This window comes from Macaca nemestrina, chromosome 10 (assembly GCF_043159975.1).
Source record: "Macaca nemestrina isolate mMacNem1 chromosome 10, mMacNem.hap1, whole genome shotgun sequence".
Lineage (NCBI taxonomy): Eukaryota > Metazoa > Chordata > Mammalia > Primates > Cercopithecidae > Macaca > Macaca nemestrina.
In genome coordinates, this window is record NC_092134.1 from 18,166,505 (window position 1) to 18,188,009 (window position 21,505).

Sequence of the window (21,505 nt, forward strand, 5' to 3'; positions counted from 1 at the left end):
TTTTTTTGAGACAGAGTTTCGCTCTGTTGCCCAGGCTGGAGTGAGTGCAGTGACTCTGTCTTGGCTCACTGCAAGCTCCCCCTCCCGGGTTCACGCCATTCTCCTGCCTCAGCCTCCCGAGTAGCTGGGACTACAGGCACCCGCCACCATGCCCAGCTAATTTTTTGTATTTTTAATAGAGACGTGGTTTCATCGCATTAGCCAGGATAGTCTCGATCTCCTCACCTCGTGATCCGCCCACCTCCACTTCCCAAAGTGCTGGGATTACAGGCCTGAGCCACCGCGTCCAGCCTACTTTGCATTTTATTTTCTAACAGTTTATGCATCCGGGTCTTGGCTAAATCCCCTGCTCTAGAGAAACTGATATCACACCCTTTATTATTACCTGGTCTGCAGTTGGTAGATTGGTCCATTTTTTGTGTGTGCTGCCAATGCTACACAATTGCAAGAGCCTCCCTGAAGAACTTTGTCAAAAGAGATTTTCAAATTCATACCCGAGGGCAGTGGAAAAGGCTATTGTTATCAACTAGTAACGTCTGTCATGGGTGCTGAATGGGAGCGTGGTATTGAGCGTGCCATGAATTTTCTGTGTCTGAAGCAATCCTCCGAGAGCTAAAGAAAGACCTCGCTCACAAGAGCTGGAAAGGCCACTGGAGATCATCTGGTCCAAGCTTTTCACTCTATACAAGAGGGGACAGATGCCCATAGAGGATGAGCATCTCGAGGAAATGCAGAGAGAGGGCCTAGAATCAGCCGAGCACACTTTCTCCCACAAAGAGTGTCACCAACCACAGGTGTTGGTCCAAGGAGAGTTGCCTATCGGCAAAAGACCTTTACAAAAGCCACTCTGGAGAGTCCCTTCAGGTCCCTGCTTTCTGACTTGGCCGAGCAGGTCCCTCTGACCTGCCAGGGCCACAGGGAGGTTCCCTCAGGGGCTGTGAAGGCATTTCACCCCTGGCACAGGCTCCCAGAGGCATTTGCTGCCTCTCAACTCCCACCTTCCAGGGTTTGAATGTGTTTACTCTGCTCACAAAGTGGCTTCCTGTTTCGAAGAGGAATGAGTTTTTTAAAGGGTTATAAATGTGATTCAAAAGGCTTTTTGGACATCAAATGGCTCATAAAAAATGAAACGTTTCAATGATTTCAGCATAAATGAATGAAAAACACATGGTGTATGCCTCCTACTCTTTTGTTGCAACAAAAGGTTCTGGTAAACGAAAAATAGAAGTGGCAAATGATTTGGACCTCAATGTACCTGAGACTTGAGTTTCCAGTGCCCAGACTAGAGCTTCTATTACAGGCTAGGGAATAGGGAATATCTGAGCAGAAAGGTTGCTTCATACGGAACAAGCTAAACCATAAGGGAAATTATTTCCATAGGGTTTTATTTATTTATTTATTTTTATCTTTTTGAGATGGTGGCTCTGTTGCCCAGGCTGGAGTGCAGTGACACAATCATGGTCCACTGCCATGTCTGCTTCCCAAGTTCCAGCGATTCTCCTGCCTCAGCCTCTCAAATAGCTGGGATTACAGGCATCTGCTACCACGCCCGGCTAATTTTTGCATTTTTAGTAGAGACAGGGTTTTACCATGTTGGCCAGGCTGGTCTCGAACTCCTGTCCTCAAGTGACCTGCCTGCCCCAGCTCCTGTGATACCATAGCGGTGGGATCACAGGCATGAGCCTCTGTGCCCAGCCGGTTTTTTAAAGTTGATTTTAAACTGTCTTGCTGACCTTACTTATATCACCATGTACCCTTCTAAAGCAGAGATTCTCACCCTCGGCACTATGGGATTTGAGGCTGGACGATTGTGGTGGGGGCTGTCCTGTGCGTTGTAGGATGTCAAGCAGCATCCCTGGCCTCCACCCACTAGATGCCAGTAGTGCTTTCCCCCAAGCTGCGACAACCAAAATGCCAAATGTTCCCTAGGGGACAAAACTGCCCACCTCCCATTCAGAACCTCTGTTCTAGAGTCAGAATTCATTATTGTAGAGTGTTCTAGAGCCAGTAATATGGGGATGAAAGTGAGGGTAGATGAATGGATGACCTTCAGGGAAAGTAAACAAAATTAAACTCTAATAGGAAAATTAAAATAATTAAGGGTCTGCATTTCTATAGAAGTCATATGTAAATTATTATTTGCAGTAGTCTATCCTTTACATGAAAGTAATGTTGAAGGGTCACTTAGCTAATGTGCACAAACATCTGAAACACAGCCAAGAGCCTGAAGTTGACTACACTTCTAATCAACTTGATGAACTACTTATATCAAAAGCAACACATTATTGTGTGTGTGTGTGTGTGTGTGTGTGTGTGTGTGTGGTCAGGTGGGAGCTAATGTGACCATCATCCTGGTTAGCCTAAAATTCTGATTTTAGTACTGAAAGTCCTGCATCCCAGGAAACAATGTGGATGCCAGCAAACAGGAACAGCTGGTCATCCTAGTGGGAGAACAAAAGAGCTTTTAGAGAAGCCCATTACATACTGCTGTAAAGATGGATGTTAACACAGAAAAAAGATAATGAACTCCAAAAGTCACTCACAAACACACATAAATCTTAAGTATATAGGGTCATTTGGTGTAAGAGAAGTAGCCTTCTGTCTCTGAACTTGTAGGCACCCTTGAGTTTGTTTCAGCACCACACAGTAACTGAGGTAGAGAAGGACCCCTGAGCATACAATAAATATTAGTTCTTTGGGGGTGAATGTCAGTGAAAATGATGAAGCAGGTAATTCCAAGGACCCGTCTCCCCACAGCAGCTTTGAAAGATCAAGCAAAAATTGGCAGAATCAACTCTGGGAAACAGTCAAAGGTTTATAACAATTAACCAAATGCTAAATTTTGTAAAAGCAACTTTAAAATGGTTGGAAAGCTTTGTGATTGTTTCCTTGCCCTGCCCCACCCTCTTTCTCTGCTTGGGGGTGGTCTTGAAAATGACAGCTGCCTTCCAAGGTGGGGACCATGGTTCTGGTTTTAAGGGATGCAGAGTAGACCTTATTGTCAAAGAATTATGTTTGTCTGTTTTAACTTGTCTGGGGCCTACCTGAAGGAATGTCCAGGGTGTTTGTCTTTATTATGCCCAAATCAGAACTGGGCAGAAAAGTAGCTACTCAGAGGACATTTCATCAAAACATTATAAAGCAAATGAAAAACTTACTGTTGTCTAGGACGAAAGATACATTCAAGGCAAACAGTAAATGTGTAGGAAGTCTGAGAGGACAAGCTAAGGAGAGAGTTTCTTTGGGAAATTAGGGCATTCAAAAGCCATCACATATACTTGGGAATTTAGACCATGTGCATTCCCAGGTTAGGATACATGATCAGAAAAGATCATAAGCTGTTACTTTATGGTCTTCATAAGTTTTAAATTCTGGCTAATATTTAGGCTTGGAACAAACGGGAAGTGAAAGCTAAGGCTAATTTGTAAATGGCCTGGCTACACATTAAAAGTATGTTCCAATACAGAGCCAATCTGAACAGACGGGGATAATTTGTGTACTTTTCTTTTCTTTCTTTTTTCCTTCTTTCTTTCTTCTTTGAGGGAAGGAGTTCTTAAGGCTTAAGGAAATTTCTTTCAAAATACTAGCCAAACACAAGTTGAAGAAAGAGACTTCAGAGGAAACACATTACAAAGACTACAGAATGTGCACAAATAATTTAGAAAAGGTACTAAACAAATCAACTGCTACAATCCACAGCAAGCACCAAAAACAAATTCTGAGGAGGAGGAAGAATCTGATGCCCAGAATCACTACATTTTAATATTCAAAATGTCCAGTTTTCAACAACAACAAAATGATTAAGCATGCAGGAAAAAAGAAAGTATGGACCATGAATGGGAGAAAGCCACAGAAACTGCCCCCGATGAAGCACAGACATTGTACTTCAGTTTATGTCAAACTAGACAAAAACTTTAAACCAACTATCTTAAATATAAACAGATTTTTTTAAGACATGGAAAAAGAGCCAGAGGATACCAAGAAAAGGATGTCTCAACAAATAAAGAATGTCGGTAAAGAGAAAATAGAAAGCGGAACCACGGAGAAATTCTAGAGTTTAAAAGTAAAATAAATAAAATGAAAATTTTATGACAAGATTTCAATAGCAGATTTGAGCAGGCAGAAGAAAGAATCAATTAACTTGAAAATAAGTCAATTGACATTATCCAGTCTGAGTTGCAGGAAGTAAAAAAGGATATAGAAGAATGAACAAAGCCAGGGAGACTGGTGGAACACCTTAAAATGTCATACGTGCAGTGGGAGTCCCAAAGGAGAGGGAAGAAAGAAAGAGGAACAAAGGATATTTGAATAATAATGGCTAAATACTTCCCAAATTTGATAAAAGACAATGGTTTACACAAGACAAGGGTTTCATTGAGAGAAACCCAATGAGCAATAAGGATATATGATAAGGAATCCACGACCTATTGTAATCAAACGTTCAAAAGACAAAGACAGAGAAGAGAAATAACTACAAGAGATTCTCAAATAACAGAAACACCCAGTTTGCCATTAGAAACCAAGGAGGCCATAAGACAACAAGACGGCATATTTAAAGTGCTGAAAAAAAGGGCGAGGTGGGAAAGATTGTTAGCCAATAATTTTATATCCAGCTAACTAGCCTTCAACAATAAGCAAAAAGTTAAGACATTTTGAGATAAACAAAAGCTGAGGAAGTTTTTCATTAGTAGATGTGTCCTACGAATCTGCTGAAGAGAGTATTTCAGGTTAAAATGAAGACACTAGACAGTAACTCAGAGTCATACAAAAGAGATTTTAAAATCTAGTAACAGTAACTACATAGTTAAATACAAAATCCAGTATATATATTTTTTTGGTTTGTAACTCCTGTTTTTTCTCAATTCTACAGAATTTTTTAAGTAAACAAATAAAGCAATAAGTATAAATCTGTATTGATGGCACACAATGTATTAAGACAATACATTGTGACAATAATAACATAGGAGAAGTGCTGTATAGAAATGGTTTTTGTATGGTATTAAAGCTAAATTGATATAAATTAAAACTAAATTTTTATAAATTTAGGATGCTAATGTAATGCTCCTAGTAAATACTAAGAAAATATCTTTAAAAATACAGAAAAGAAAATGAGAAGGGAATCAAAATGGTTCACTGCAAAATATTAATTAAACCATAAGAAGGCAATAAGGAGGAACTTAGGAACAAAAAAGGTATAAACTATACAAAAATATATATATAACAATGATAGAAGTAAGTTTTTCCTTATCAGTGATTACTTTAAATGTAATGGATTAAAATCTTCAGTCAAAAGAGAGACATTGGCAAATTGATTTTTTTAAATGACTCCACTATATATTGTCTACAACAGACTCACTTTATATCTAAATATGCAAATAGACTGAGAGTGAAACGTTGGAAAAAAGATATTCCATGTAAGTGGTAACCAAAAGAGAGTTGGGGTGGCTATTCTAATATCAGATGAAAGAGTCAAAAATTCCTACAAGAGATAAAGGTCATTATACGTGAAGGAATGGAAATTTTTATATGCTGTTGGTGGGACTGTAAATTAGTACAGCCTTTGCAGAAAACAGTATGGAGGTTCCTCAAAAACTTAAAAATAGGACCATCGTATGATCCAGCGATCCCACTACTGAGTATTTATCTAAAGGATATGAAATCAGTCTGTCAAAGAGATATCTACACTCCCCTTTTTGTTACAGTACTGTTACCAAAAGCGGAATGATTCAATCGAAGTCCCATCAATGTGTGAATGGATAAGGAAAACGTGCTGTATATACACACAATGTAATACTATTCAGCTATTTAAAAAAAAAAAAACTGAAACTCTGTCATTTATGGCAACATGGATGCATCTAGAGGACATTATGTTAAGTGAAATAAGCCAGAAACAAAAAGACAAATACCTCCATGATCTCACTCACTTGAAGAATTTTAAAAATCTGATCCCATAGAAGTACGGAATAGAATAGTGGTTACCAGAGTCTGGGGAGGGTAGGGCTGAGGAGAGATTAGTCAGCAGGCACAAAATTACAGATAGGTAGGGGAATAAGTTCTGGTGGTCTATTGCACAGTAGGGTAACTACAGTTAACAATATTGTATGGTATTGTATATTTCAAAATAACTAGAAGAGAGGATTTTGAATGTTCTCACCTAAAGGAAATGATAAATATTTGAGGTGATGAATAAATTAATTACCCATTGTAATATATACATAAACAGTATACATACCATATATGTACATATGTACTAATGTATATATGTACCAAAACATCACATTGTACTCCTTAAATGTGTACAAGCATTATGTGTAAATTAAAATTAAAATACAACTTAAAATTAACTCTGACACTAAAAAATAGATTTATTGGATTAAGACCACTTCAAATTTATTGTATATATGGAGAAGCAAATAGTCAGGCTCACCTGTGAATTTTACTAATGATATTGCTAGTCATATCTGGTTAAAAGTAATAAGAAAAAGAGACAGAGAGAAAGAGAGAGAGAGAATATTGAATTAAGTGTTTAAACTTATAGGAACAAGAGACCCACAGTTAGTGTAGAAGATTATCACACCTAAAGAAAATGTCCCCAAAAGCTAAATATAAAATGATACCTTTCAAGAGTAAAGAAAGAGAGCAAAGAGGAAATATGACACCCCTTCCCCACCATCCCCCAGGGAGACAGGCTGGGCCAAGAGAACAGACTTATCTACTCTCAGAAGCAGGCCCCCACCCCCAAAGAAAAGAAGGTCATTATATATTGAGAATAGAGTAAATTCATCAAGAAGATATAACAATTATAAATATATACACACCAAATAACAAAGGCCCCAAAATATATAAGGAAAACAGTGAAAGAATTGAGAGAGAAATAGACCATTTTACAGTAATAGTTAGACACTTCAATACCCCACTTCTGATAATGGATAGAACCTTCAACAGAAGATCAGTAAGAAATGGATGATTTAACACCATAAATCAAATATACCTAACAGACATATATAGAACATTCCACTTAACAGGATCAGGAGTACAAATGGAATAATCTCCAGGTTAGACCATCTATTGGGCCACACGGAATTCTCAATAAATTTAAAACTTCTGAAATCATACAAAGCATCTTCTCTGACCACAATGACTTGAAACTAGAAATCAATAACAGAAGGAAAACTGGAAAATTCACAAATATGTGAAAATTAAACAACACACTCAAAGAATAAATCCCAAGAAAATTGTAAAATATTTTGAAACAAATGAAAACAAAAGCATAAAATACCAAAACTTATGGGATACAGTGAAAGCAGTGCTTAGAGAGAATTTTATAGCTATAAACACCTTCTTTAAAAAAAATCTCTAATTAGGCTGAGCTTGGTGACTCACACCTGTAATCCCAGTAGTTTGGGAGGTCAAGGTGAGCGGATCACTTGAGGTCAGGAGTTCGAGATCAGCCTGGCCAACACGGCAAAACTCCTCCTCTACTAAAAACACACAAATTAGCTGTCTGTAGTCCCAGTTTACTTGGGAGGCTGAGGCAGGAGAATTGCTTGAACCTGGGACGCAGAGGTTGCAGTGAGCAGAGATCACACCACTGCACTCCAGTCTTAGCAACAGAGTGAGAATCTGTCTAAAAAACAAAACAAACAAACAAACAAACAAACAAAACCCTCTAATTAATAACCAAACTTTACATCTTAAGGAACTAAAAAAATAAGAACAAACTTTATTAAAAACTAGATGAAGAAGAGGAATAATGGCAGGAAGAAAACAAAAGAAGAGATAAAAGAGACTAGGAAAGCAATGAAGAGAATTAACAAAACCAAAAGTTAGTTCTTTGGAAAGATTTACAACATTGACAAATCTTTGGCTATACTGACCAAAAAAACAAAAAACAAACAAACAAACAAAAACAAAAAAAAACTAAAAGATGCAAATAACTAAAATCAGAAATAAAAGTGTAGACATTACTATTCACCTTACAGAAATAAAAAGGCTCATAGAGAATACTATGAACAATATGCCAACAAATAGTATGCCAACAAATTACATAACCTACGTGAAGTATGATAATCCCTAGAAACACACAAATTACCAAAACTGACTGAAGAGGAAATAGAAAATCTGAACAAACCTGTAACACAACAAGAAAAGAGATTAAATTAGTTAAAAAAAAGATTATGTCTTCACCTGTGAATTCTGCCAAATGCTTAAAGAAGAATTAACACCAATTCTTTTGAATCTTTTTCAAAAAAAAGAAGAGAATGAAATACATCCTGATTTATTCTATGAAAGTAATATTGCCCTGATATCAAAGCTAGACAAAGATGTCATTACACACCAATTAATGCAGATGCAAAAATCCGTAACAAAATACCAGCAGACAAAATTCAACAGCTTATTAAAAGGTTTATGCACCATGACCAAATGGAATTTACCCCAGGAATCCAAGGATGGTTCAACATAAGAAAGTTAACCAAATGTAATGCAACATTTTAATAGAACAAAGAAAAAGCACGTAATCATCTCAATCAAGCCAGAAAAAGCATTTAACAAAATCCAATACCCTTTGATAATTTGAAAAAATACTCACAAAATTAGGAATGGAAGGGAATTTCCTTAAATTGAGAAAAAACACTTATGAAAACCCCAAAGTTAGCATCATAGAGAATTATGAAAGACTGAAAACTTTCTTCTAAAATCAAGAATAAGGCAAGGGTTCCCACTTTCATCACTGCCATTTAATGTTGCATGAGAAATTCTAGCCAGAGCAATTAAGCAATAAAATAAGTAAATAATTTGAATAGACATTTCTCTGAGTAAGATATACAAATGGCCAATAAACACATGGAAAGATGCTCAGTATCATTACTCGTTAGGTAAATGCAAATAAAAAAACACAATGAGATACCACTTCACCCCCACTAGGATAGATACAATTTTTTTAAAAGGAGAATAACAAGTGTTGATGAGCATTACATTGTTGATAGGAGTGTACAATGATGCAGTCATTATGGAAAACAGTTTTGCAATTCCTCAAAATGTTAAACATAGAATTAACATACAGTCCAGCAATTCTACTCATAGGTATATTCCGAGAAGAAATGAAAACAGGTACTGAAACGAATTATTGCACAGATTATCATATCATAACAGCACTATCCACATTAGCCAAAAGGTGGAAGCAAGCAAAAGCTAATTTTATGTTACGTAAATTTTATGCCTCTGGGTAAGTGTGTGTGTGTGCATGTATGCATATGGATGTGCATGTGTGTTTCAGAAAAAAGTTTTAAAAGGTTAAGTCTTGTTGCACATTTTATTTTTCTAAAGACAGGAAATATTAAAACTTGTTAAACTTGGTAAGAATGTTTTCCAGGCAAAATGGCTCAAATTTGGAAATGATAATATTAATTTGGATGCCAAAGAATGCAAATAGTAGTTATTTGGAAAGTTCCCCTCAGTGCGGAACCAGTAAGAAACTAGGACAATTGTCAACAAATTATTTCTGTTTTTCAATCTTCAGTTTGATCTCTAGGAAACCAAAATACCCATTTATCCAGAAACAGCTGATAATTTTCTAAATGGCATCTGGTGGTGGGATAGACAAACTAAGCTAAGGTCAAGGACTCCATGGGTTGTGATGTAAAGTGGTTATTTCAGCATAAATCTCCAGGTGGAACAACTTGTTTTCTCACCAACAATCTCCTTTGCTTTTAAATCACAATACTAGTAATAGTAATAGCATCAAGCACAGCAAACTTGTATTAACTGTTTTCAGACACTGAGATAAGAAACATTGCATATATTGCATAACGGAGCACTCTCAAAGAGTTGAAATTATGCCCGTTTCACTGATGGAGAAACTGCTCTCAGAGAGGCAGTTTTAACCCAAGATTTAATCTCTACATTCTAAAGAGAAAATCAAATTTACCAACAAGCATTACAAATGAATATAATGAGTTTCTCCCACGAACTCTGCAAAAACGCAAGCAATTGTACTGCAATCTGACAATCCACTCACCCCTACTTTTCTGATATTGTTGAAGGCAAAAACATCCTTTGTCCTGGAGCTTCACCATTCAATACAGTAGCTTTTAGCCATATGTGGCTACTTACATTTAAAATAATTAAAATCAAAAAATAAAAATTCAGTTCCTCAATTTCACTACCCATATTCCAAGTGCTCAACGTCAAATATGACTAATGTCTATCGTATTGGTCAGCTTAGCTATAGGACATCTTCATCATGACAAAAAGTTTTAGTGGACAGCGTTGTACAGAAACGCTATGCCACCAAATTTCTGATGCTAGACTGACAATCTTGTGGCTCTTCTCTTCTGATTACCTTCCCACATTTTGGCAAACAAAGTGTGTGAACATGCAAGTGTGTCTGCATATCATGCTTCAAAGAGCTGAACTAACAAACTGAGCTTGTCCATAGCAGTTCTGAGCAGGCATGGCACAAATACTCCTGGCCAAGTTGATTTATCTTGATGTTTGGTTGAATTCCTCACATTTTGGTTCTCTTTGGTAACCTTTTCACCCCGTTCTTTTTTAAGGTAGCTGGCTGTTATAATTCATCATGAACGCATCTCACTCCAGGCCTGGCTCCCCTGACAGAAGGAACAGCCGGTCTTCAAAAGGTCAAAGGCAATTTTCTCCTTTCGTCTTTCTCAGTTTCCAGCATAGATTTGTCACTCTGAGAAAGCATGAATTCTGGATTTGATGTACTTTAATTGATTTCACCCTCAACAAGTCAGACTGTCCATCAGCTCTCTCCTTGGGCTTCCCTGAACTTTGCTTAAGGCTAAGGTTTTCATCCATCTCTGGAACCAAGCTGTCACCAAGCAATTTACTCCCCTTACCAACTCTTCAGGACCCATCTCGTTTTCATTCCTGTAACTCTCCAGAGAAAGAGGAAGAGATTATGCAGGAGAGATGGTAGAAGTGAAAATGAAGGCAGAAAAAAAGAATGGATAATGGATGGAAAATCCTTTTCCTTTATTGCCTTTTTCGGTGAATTTGTCAGATTGTTTTCTACAAATTGTTAATGGGGTGAGATCAGGGAGAAAAATGGGTGGGTGGATGAATGAATGGATGGATGCTTTGATAAATTGATGGGGGGGTGTACAAATAGACACACAGATAAATGTATAAATAAATGAAAGAATACCAGGCACAATCACAAATAACTTGATTCATTAACAGATCTTACAGTTTTTTATAGATTACTCTGCATATGCCAGAAACAGTTTTAGGTGCTGGAAGGATGAGAAAACATATGAAGTCCCTGTCACCAAAGAGCTCACACTCCAAAAAGAAAGGAGGGCATGCAACAATAAGAAATTGCAGGATAGATTATATTAAGGATATTTAAAATACTGTGAGAACAAAGGGGGAAGAGTGAGTCTCAGAGACACCTCATGGAAACCCAGTAAATAATGAGTTTTAAATGAATAAATTAATGTATGTCAAAGTATTTTCTGGGAGGGGAAACCCAAGTTGCTTATTCAAGACTATTCCTAGGTCAAATTATAAAGCATAATATGTGGGTGCCCCTGAGTTCTCTCTGTTTTCCCCTTACTCATGTGAACAGCATAGGCTCATGTAAATTTGTATCTTCCTTCATGAAGAAACATTTAGGAATAAAGGCACCAGGCATGATGGTGCACACTTTTAGCTCCAGTTGCTTGGGAGGATGAGGCAGGAGGATTGCTTGAGCCCAGGAGTTGGAGGCTGTAATGAGCTCTGATTGCGCCACTGAACTCCAGCTTGGGTGTCAAAGTGAGACCTTGTCTCTGAAAACATAAAAAATAAAAATAAAAGGAGTAAGGGATTAATTAGATCTATTACATCTCCCAGGCATTTGTGTATTTTGAGAAGGTTTCCTAGACTAAGATTCCTCGTAGTAAATAACTTAGTCATATATTCCATTTAGTCTTCGATTTTATCTCCAGGAAACTAAAACACCCAGTTATCTAGAAATAGCTGATAAGTTTCTAAATGATATGAGGTGGTGGGATTGACAAACCAAGCCAACGTCAAGGACTCCGTGGGTTGTGATGTAAAGTGGTTGTTTCGGCATAAATCTCCAGGTGGGCCACCTTGTTTTCTCACCAACAAAGCCTGGTATGTAATTGTTGGTTTGTGTCATGATGGAAAGAATGTCCACCACCTTCTTTCTGAAGCCTGGAGAAGACATTTGTAAAACCTGGGTGCTGTCCGTGGTTCTAAGGGCGTTCCGGCATGTTATGGATTTCTAGTATGAAGAACACAAAGAACACCCAGTATGATAATGATCTCTTGTACGAAGTTCTTCTAAAGGAACTATTTTAGATTGGCTACCAAAAGTTCCATAAGGGATAATGACTTTGAGTGTGAAGATAACCTTACTAAAGAGAAACGTTAAGACTTTAATCCTGAGTTCAAATCCTACCTTGGTCACTTCTCTGAGCTGTTTTGTCTTCTATCAAATTCTACTTTATATAATTATTGAAGGAATTGCCTGAAATAATGAGAGGAAGTAGAGGATAATAGTAAGGCTGGGCGACAATGCACGTCCATTCTGATTGCCACACTTTGTGACCTTTCTCCTTCTGTGTGTCGGTTTCTTCAATAATAAAATGTGGTTGGGATAATAGTAGTACATATTTCACAGAGTTATTATGTGAGAATCAAACAACTTAACTTATGTGGAGTAACTTGGAATAATGCTTAGGACATAATAAGAACGCATTAAATGCTTGTTGTCGTTTGCTATTATTAGATCATTTCCACATCATGGGTTATCATGAGTCTGGACCCTTTGCTAAGAAAATCCGGCTTTATCAACAATATTTATTCTTTCAGTTATTCTTTCATTCATTCACCCAATTCAGAAAATAGGTACCCAAGATTCACTCTCTTTCTAATCTTCCCAACTACCAATTACAGAGTCAAACGTTTATATGGCAGGATTCCTCGACAAACACTCAAACTGGATTAAAAGCTGAATGTTGTTATTTAAGGTTAAAGTTATTTAAGAACCCTTCCAACTTTATTTTTATAAATTGAATTGAACTGAATTGAGTGTGCTAACTCCATTGGTGCAGCATCTTTGAGCTTCCTTTGGTTCTGCTGATATTTTTGTTCTTGAATTATTCTAACGGATCCCATTTTTAGTGAGATTTTGAGAATGTTAAAATGAAACAGCACATAAAGTATAATTTCAGTTTCTTCCATCTGGGCCAGAAACACAATAGGTGTGTGGCAATTATAAGTGAAGGCAGCAATAAATACATGCATGAATAATGTGAAATTATTTTAGCTTCTATATCTGTTTTTGTTTGTTATTAATTTTAAGATATCAGAAGCAGAAGAGCAGTAGGGGTGAATAACTCACCAAAATTCCAAGTTGGCTTTTAAAAAGTTTGTGAGGGGGTACTAAATAGTAATGTACCCTAAGCTCTCCTTTATTGACTTCTTTATTTCCTGGGCCTCCAATTCAGGGATTAATCCATCCAATTTATTTGCTTTAGCCTCAGAAAGCAGTCCCACTTTCCACAAGGACAAAGGCTTAGAGCTGCTAGAATGAATGGCTCTGGTTAATTGATGTATCCAAAGTCTGTCTGTACATCAGCCACTCCATCTGTCTGCCTTTGCTCAAAAAGGCGCCTTCCTTAACTCACGCTTTTTGTATTTTTCCATGAACTAGTTCTACATTTTGGGAGAAGGAGCCTGGTTGAACATTTCCATCTTCTTTCCTGTTTCAAAAAGAAAAAGAAAAACAATCATCCTGATCTGTCAATTTGAATAGAAGTGTACTTTAACAAGATCCTAGGAGCTTATTTTCTGCCCCATAGCAAGGTACTCATTGTGTAAGTTCCTGCACTTGTGGATTCTGTGAGGTGCTGACATGAAGTCACAGTCTAGAAACCGGTGGCAGTTTTTAAAATGTGTCTTAATATTGGCTGCCTAGATACTTTTTAAAGCAGATTTATGCTGCATTTTAAAAATCCATTATGCTACATTACGAGCTTATTGTCCATCCGGATAATATCGATCAATTTTAGACTTCCAAAATCTGCATGTATAATTGTCCCATGCAATCAAAATTGTTTATGTGTGTAGTATTTTGAGACATTTATAAAATTATAAATCGGAATTATTTATATATGCCACAATATATTTGATTATGTTGAATGCCCAATTTATATCACCATTCATTGTCATTTTTTCCTCTATTTCATAATCTTGGCCAGTGACTTTACTTTTCTCTATAGAAGATACTTCTCAGACCACTCAAAATTACTGTCTTTGACAGATTATTTTAAAGTAGCACATCTTATGTGGTATGTTCATAAACAGTAGAGTTTGTTCATTATTTAAAAATTTGGCATTAAAAGAGACTAAAGAAAAAAATTAAAGTCAACCTTAATTGCGTCTCTTAGAGATAGCCACTGTTATTTTTGTCAATTTTATTTTAATTTTTGTCAAAATTATTTTGGTCTGTATGTGTGTATATGTTGCATGTATATGTTGTTTGTGTGTGTGTATTTAGGTGTTGAATGCCCGCCAGTTAAGATCATATTACCTTTGCAGTTTTATATCCATCATTTTTCCCACTCAACTTTATATCATGTGCAATTTATTCTTTTAAATATTTTTCCAAAACACAAAACTTTTAATAACTACAAAGTATTCCAGCCTATAAATGAGATGTAATTAAGTTTTTTTTTTTTTTTTTTTTTTTTTGAGACGGAGTCTTGTTCTGTCACCCAGGCTGGAGTGCAGTGGCCGGATCTCAGCTCATTGCAGCCTCCGCCTCCCGGGTTCACGCCATTCTCCTGCCTCAGCCTCCTGAGTAGCTGGGACTACAGGCGCCCGCCACCTTGCCCGGCTAGTTTTTTGTATTTTTTAGTAGAGACGGGGTTTCACCGTGTTAGCCAGGATGGTCTCGATCTCCTGACCTTGTGATCCGCCCACCTCGGCCTCCCAAAGTGCTGGGATTACAGGCTTGAGCCACCACGCCCGGCGAGATGTAATTAAGTTAATCATTGCTAATTTTTGACACACAGGTATTTTGCAATTGTTTGCTGGTGTGAATAAAGCTATGACAGACATCTGTATGCTCTAAGTCACTTTGCTGATTGAGTTCTTATATTTAAGTTCTAGAAAAAGAATTTAAGACTTTGATACCCATGTTGTCAAATTCCTGCAGCATCTCTATGATAAAAATTATCTTCTACTCTGTAGTTGATTGAATTATTAGCTTAGATTTTAACTGTGTTCCTCTATCTATGCCCCTTGCCATCTAACTTTGCAGTTAAGTGTACACACTAAATGCACTTCCTCATCCACTGACTTTCACATCCATGTGAAATAAGTCACATGAAATAAGCCATGTGACTTATTTCAGCCAATGGGATGGTAACAGATGTGACATAAACAAGGACTTGAAATGTGCTTGCACCATATGGCTTGTCTTCTTCTACCTCCACAATCTTTATGAGAAGTGCATGTCCTAGATAGATCATTGGTCCCAAAAGGACTGTAGATGTACAGAGCAGAGCTAGCCAACTGGATTGAGGACATAAAACTTGATGCAAAAGCTATTCAGTTAAGCTTAGATCAACCCACTTCCAGGCAATCTGCAGATACATATGAGCAAGCCCAGGTGAGATCAGTAGAGCTGCCTCTAAGGAATTCGCAGATATGGGAGAAATCAATGCTTATTGTTATATGGCACTGGGATTTGGTGATGGTTACGCAGCAATAACTAACAGATATACCCTTAGTAATTTAATGAGAAATTTCATTTTTCATTTAATAACAAACAAATGATGGCAATACAACATAGTGGTTAATAAAAGAGTCTTGGGAGCTATCTGGACCTAAGCTTGAATGACCTTAGGCATATTGCCTCCCGAAGTGCTGGGGTTACAGGCATAAGCCATCACTCTTAGCACAAGAAAATAAATGATCAGTTACTGAGAATTTTCAGGAATAAAATAAAAAGAAGGATGTAGTTCACAGTGATAAGATGATAAGATAATGAGATTGAGTGGTCAGGAAAAACCTATGTTCTCTTAGAACTATAGTTCTCTATGTTTATTGGGTCTCCATTATTTTAAAAAATCTGATGGATTCTATGGACTCTCCAGAAGAAAAAGAAAAACAAAACAAAACAAACAAACAAAGAAACATATACACAGGCACACAGGGCTCACAGGCATTGCTTATATTTTCTTGAATCTCTGCTTTAGACACTCATCTAAGTCCTATCTTTGGCCATGACATCCTGGTAGCAAAAGCAGAAGTAAGAAATATTCACTTCTGTATTGTCTTAGAACAAACTGTCAAAGCATACCACTTCTCTGACTTGGAAAAAACAATTGTCTGAACTCTCAATAGCTGGTGTCTGCATGTTTTGACAGAGGCACTATGTCATATCGTCTCTGGCAGAGGTAGCTTGCTATGTAGCAGAATTCTTGCTGCCTCTATGATAGTTTAAAGTTGGGATTGGGAAGCCACTCTCCACACAAGGACTACATTTCCCAGCCTATTCCCATTTCCTTCTTAGTGGTACAGTGATGGGACTAATTCTTGCCAATGAAATGTGAGCAGACGCCGTGTATGACACTTTCAGACCAAATCTTTTAAGAAGCCTTCATCTTGCTATGGTTTCACTTCATGCCAGCTGAATGCCGGTGATTATCAGAATCAAGGGAAAGGTGAAACCACACGATAGAGGAAATCTGGATTCTGAAATCACTACATGAAGGAAAATTACTCACCAACTAGAAACGTTCACATATTTTACATGAGCGACAAGTAAACTGAAATGGTGTTAAGTCACCAACATTTGCTATTACCCCTAAATGATATTTCCTAAAGTGTGATCCCTGAAACAGCAGCATCAACATCACCAGGGAGCTTGTAAGAAATGCAAATTATCAGGACCCACTCCAGAAGAACAAAGTCAGAAACTCTGGAGGGGTGGGAGGGACCAGAAATCTGTGTTCTAATTGGCTGTCCAGGTGACTGGGAACCACTGCTCTAAATACGTAATACAGTGTCTACGAATGAGGTTTATAAAATCTGATTTCCTTGGTTCAGATCTTGGCCCAACCACTTATGAGCTATGTGATCTTGGGCATGCTACTTAACTTCTAGTGTCTCAGTATGTTGCTAGGTATGGATACCTAAGGGTAGATCACAACAGTATCTAACTCCCAGGCTTTGACATGAGCATTAAAGGAGATCATCCATGTGGAGGGCTTACAACAGTGTCTGATGCACAGTAAGTGCTTAGAAAACTTTAACTGTAGGGTTTATCAAACTGACAGCCAAGTCTCAACCCCAAAGTTTGCATTAAATGGACTTTTCATTTACCCCCTCTGCTTAACGCTAGTCCCGGGCATGCTTGAACCATGGACACATCTGTCCTGGCAGGCATTCATTCCATCAGAAAATGATTATGGAGGTCCTTCCATGTGCCAGACATCATGCTAGGATCCAGACCTGCAAGGGAAAACAAGGCAGACTGGATCTCTGCCTGGTGATAGGCCTCTGACCTGGCCAACCTCACTGTGGCCAGACAAGCAAGGACAGTGAACAAACAGGTGGCTGAACTGGGCCCTGAGGGAGTAAGACCAACACATTTTTTTCATTGTGCAAACTTCTGGCTGATTTTCTTTTTTCACCCATGCGAGAAGATGCCCTTGCTTTTTCCAACAGCCGCCCTGCATGCAGACTAATCTTTGAATCTATGTTCTCTAAGCTGCTTTAAAATATGATGCTCAGTGGTTAATCCAAAGGCTGTAGAAAGAGCCCTGATGCCAGGTGTAAGCATATTTTTAAAGAAGAGGGGATACTTTCAAAACTAGCACCTGGGGCCAGCCAATTAAATTCCTCAATGAAAAATGCATGAACAAATGGAAGGCTGGATGCCTCCACTTTGATTCTTACTCAACTCTGATTGGTCACAGGTTTGGCAGTTTTGTTTCATTGACCAAATGATACCTGTCACCCCCTCATGAGGACTTGCACCTGCCCTTAAATGAACCAAAGCTGCCAGCTCCCCTCAGCCCCTTTGAATGCTCTTTATCAGCTTTAATTCTTAAAGCCCTAGAATTTGTCAGCTTAGATTCCCCACAGTTCAATGGGCAAAGGGGTGTGTGCTCCAAGCAGCCTGCCAACTTCACCATCACAGCTGCAACTCTCCACAGACACTTTGCTGTGGAAATGCAAAGAATTTTACAAAAGAGTCACCCTAACCTCACATAGTCTGTGAATTCCAGTCCCTCCTGTTCTTTCCTGTTCTTTCACAGGAGATCCAATTTCTCTCTGACTCAATCTTTGCCAGGGCACAAGGTCAACTGGCTGGCTTCTTATACTCCTATGGTCCCAGATGTATAGAGTGGGCAAGAAATGAAAAAAATTAAACAAAATCTATGCCCATAGCAGACATCAATAATCAATTACAGGACTTTTATACCTTGCCTAGATCCATCCTCCAAATTTGTGAGTGCTCCAGACAACCATCACTAATTAATCTTGGTGGTTATTTAGACCTATTTGCCATTACAATCTAGACTAGCCCTTATACAGAAAATAAAACAATAAAAGCAAGAAAGGAGAATGACTTATCCATCTTCAAACAGCATGTGTGAGTCAAAATTTAGATTAGAATTCAAGTGTTCCTAACTTCCAGTCTTGTGCCCTTCCTTATGCCAAGAGTCCATCAGGCCCCTTGAAATATCTGGAGATCCACTCCACCTCTCCAGATTAAACAGTCCTAAATAAATGACCCATGAAATGTCCTTGGGTTCAACTTTCATCTCCCACCAGTGTGCAAGATAAATGGTGTATTAGTCAGCTATTGTAGTAATGCTGCATAACAAACCATCCCACAAATCCAGTGACTAATAGCTACAAGCATTTATTCTCACATTCATGGGTCTGCAATCAACTGTGGCTCAGCTGATGTGGGCTTGACTTGGCTCCATGACTCCACATGTACTGCATGTGTGTTTATTCTGGAGTCTTGGATAAAAGGGCAGTGACTACCTGAGTCATGCCTTTATCATCATGGATTAAGAAAGCTCAAAATCTGAACCAAAACATGCAAGCATATTTAAGGAATCATGCATACATCATGCCCTCTAACACTGCATTGACCAAAGCAAGTCATATGACCAAGCCCAAACTTAGCAGCATGCAGAAAATCTCTGCCTACATTAGGAGAGGGAGGAAGTGGATATTTGCTAAACAGTAATATATATTTTTTAAAACATGGCTTTTAAAATTATCAAGAAACCTTTCAGGGAGGGCTTCAGGGGACTTTTTTTTCACAGTGAGATTATACCAGGCACTCACTAGAGAAAGTTGATAAGCTGCTGAGCACCAGACTTAATCTCTGAGAAAGTTAAATCATGTATTGTGTTAATATTGGCTCTCTGGTTTTATTGCTGATTCCCCCACTTTAAGGGAAGCCTGACATGAAAATTCTCACTCCATGTAAGACAGATCATGAATATTTTAATGGCCAGAAAGTGAACTCCTCAAGAGTCACCTTTATGTCTTCCTTAATGCTACTTTACCACTCCTGGTGTTTTGAAAATATATGGGTGTTCTGAAAGAACATGTTAAATAAATGATAAAATCATGGTGGTTAAGAGTAGGGGTTTGGGAGAAAGAGTAAGCCAGATTCAAAGTTAAAGCCATCACTTACTGGCTGAGTATAATTGGTCACTTGTCTAACCTTTCTAATCCTGTTTCTGCCTCTGTGAGTTGGGGGTAGCCATATCTATCTTGCTGGGTACCTATTAAGTAACATAATGTAAGCAAAATGCCTGGTCCACTCTAGGCTGTCAATATATTCTAGCTCATATTTTAATTCATTCTTTATTAAAACTATCTTAAATCACTGAGTTCCTCTGATGCAGTAGCCAATAGTGTCACTAATCTAATATTTCTAATTCTTTTCTTTTCAGGTACCTAGGAGAATTGTACTTCTTGTCCTCTTTTGAGGATATGCATACCCATGTACTTTGCTTTGGCCACTGAAATATGAACAGAAGGGACCTGTGTCACTTTGGAACAGAAACTTTAAGAGCCATGATCCATGATTTCCATGTTCATTTCCCACTGCTGTGGTGACTATGAAAACATTTGTCAAGATGAACTCTGTATCAGCCTGGATCTCTGAGAGACTTCATGGAGCAGAAATCCTCCAGCCTACATGCATAGTGTATGTAGCATGAGAAAGAAATAAACTCATGTTAAACCACTGAGATTTGGAGGGTGGTTCTTACTGCAGCATAACTCAGCCACTGTGCCTGATATACTTGGTATTATTAAATATGGTCTACTTACAGAATATTATGGATTAGATTTTCAGAAAGATTTATGTTGCAAATAAACCAGCTATACCTGCCAGTATACCAGTACTTCCCCATATCTACAGAGTAGACCTCTTAAGTCACAGAAGTTCAAGATTTAGAAAGAAATAAAGAACACTCTAATTTATACAACTAAAGCCTCAGGAAAAGAAGGGGTGGAGCTGGTCTCACAGACCACTGTGTCTAGGAACTGAAATCCTATTCTCTTTTTTCCTTTACTTCTTCACTCTGCTTCTCTCTGCATGCTGCCTTCTTGTGTCTTCCTGAACTCTGACCTTCTCCAGGCAATGAGAAAGTGGCCAAGTGGCCATAGGTGCTCTGGGCTCATGCACCATTAGCTTCAAGATCCTAGGACCATGTTTCCCAAAGTGTGTCTCAAAGACCATCTTGGATGTGAATTACATGTGCATATATTCCAGCTCCCCTCCAACTTTACCATACTGATTCAGAATTTTTAGTGGTTTGGCCTGGGAATTTGTATCTTACCATGTTTATCAAGTGATCCATAACCAAAGTTGCATACCTAATCTAGTAAAGGACCATCAAAAGTCTGGCAGGAGTGGTGGAGTGACAACATGGGCAGGCCCACTAGGCTTACAGGGTTACAGGGTTAGGGTGAAGGAGACACACAGTCCCCAAAGTTGGGAGTCAGGAGAAGGGATGCATGAAGCGTACACACAACCATGGAAAGAAATTGTGAGCCCAGACAGCGCTCCAGTCCAGTTCTTCTATAATTGGGAAAATACTCTGAAACCTAGTCTACCTGAAGACATAAAGCAGAAAAAAACAAATCTTCCTCTCCTTTAAAGCCATTAGCAAGTTTCAACTTCTAAAAAGTGGGCCGGGCATGGTGGCTCACACCTGTAATTCCAGCACTTTGGGAGGCTGAGGTGTGTGGATCACCCGAGGTCAGGAATTTGAGACCAGCTTGGCCAACATGGCGAAACCCCATCTCTACTAAAAATACAAAAATTAGCCGGGCATGGTAGCACGCCTGTAATACCAGCTACTTGAGAGGCTGAGGCAGGAGAATCGCTTGAACCCAGGAGGCAGGGGTTGCAGTGAGCCGAGATTGCACCGCTGCACTCCACCATGGGTGACAGAGGGAGACTCTGTCTCAAAAA

The 21,505-nt window shown here is 38.4% G+C and overlaps 2 long non-coding RNA genes across 3 annotated transcripts in view; one reads left to right on the forward strand and one right to left on the reverse strand.

Moving 5' to 3' along the window:
• LOC139356642 (uncharacterized) overlaps positions 1–20,060 on the forward strand; it is a 34,477-nt gene extending 14,417 nt beyond the window's left edge. The window contains exon 3 of the long non-coding RNA XR_011608821.1: positions 19,974–20,060. This is a non-coding gene — a long non-coding RNA (uncharacterized lncRNA). The remainder of the gene's footprint in view (positions 1–19,973) is intronic.
• The window catches only part of LOC105495322 (uncharacterized), a 59,969-nt gene that overhangs the window by 24,715 nt on the left and 13,749 nt on the right, over positions 1–21,505 (reverse strand). Inside the window, exon 5 of one of the 2 annotated variants that reach the window (XR_011608819.1) lies at positions 8,165–11,795. The exons of the other annotated variant lie outside the window; for it this stretch is intronic. This is a non-coding gene — a long non-coding RNA (uncharacterized lncRNA). Of the gene's footprint in view, positions 1–8,164; positions 11,796–21,505 lie in introns of those variants that run through there. 2 annotated transcript variants of the gene reach the window in all.